Genomic DNA, 431 nt, shown 5'->3' with positions numbered 1-431 from the left:
GAACAGTCATTTGGGAAGTGAAATGTCTCATATTTCATTTCATAGAGTACGATTACTGTACTCTAATCCCAAGGTAATAGGGACCTTTGTAGAGGACGCATAGCGCTGGTTAAACGTTGGCTCACAGTCATAGATTACTTTTATTGGATGTTCTCTGTACGGAGTTCGACACAAGAATGGTACAACTTGTGCGGCTCGCCGTCTTATAAGGGTTTACTTCTGTCTACCCTGTTGCTATGTTATAGGTATATAGTAAGATTAAGTAATTAATATTGGAGGAGCTCGGTGACGCAGCGGTAAACGCGCTCGGTCTGCGATTGTTGAAGTTAAGCAACTTTCGCAAAGGCCGGTCATAGGATGGGTGACCACAGAAAAAAGGTTTCATCATCTCCTCCGTGCTTCGGAAGGCACGTTAAACCGTTGGTCCCGGC

Source organism: Pectinophora gossypiella, chromosome 8 (genome assembly GCF_024362695.1).
Source record: "Pectinophora gossypiella chromosome 8, ilPecGoss1.1, whole genome shotgun sequence".
Classification (NCBI taxonomy): Eukaryota; Metazoa; Arthropoda; class Insecta; order Lepidoptera; family Gelechiidae; genus Pectinophora; species Pectinophora gossypiella.
Note: the sequence above shows the minus strand (reverse complement) of the source record.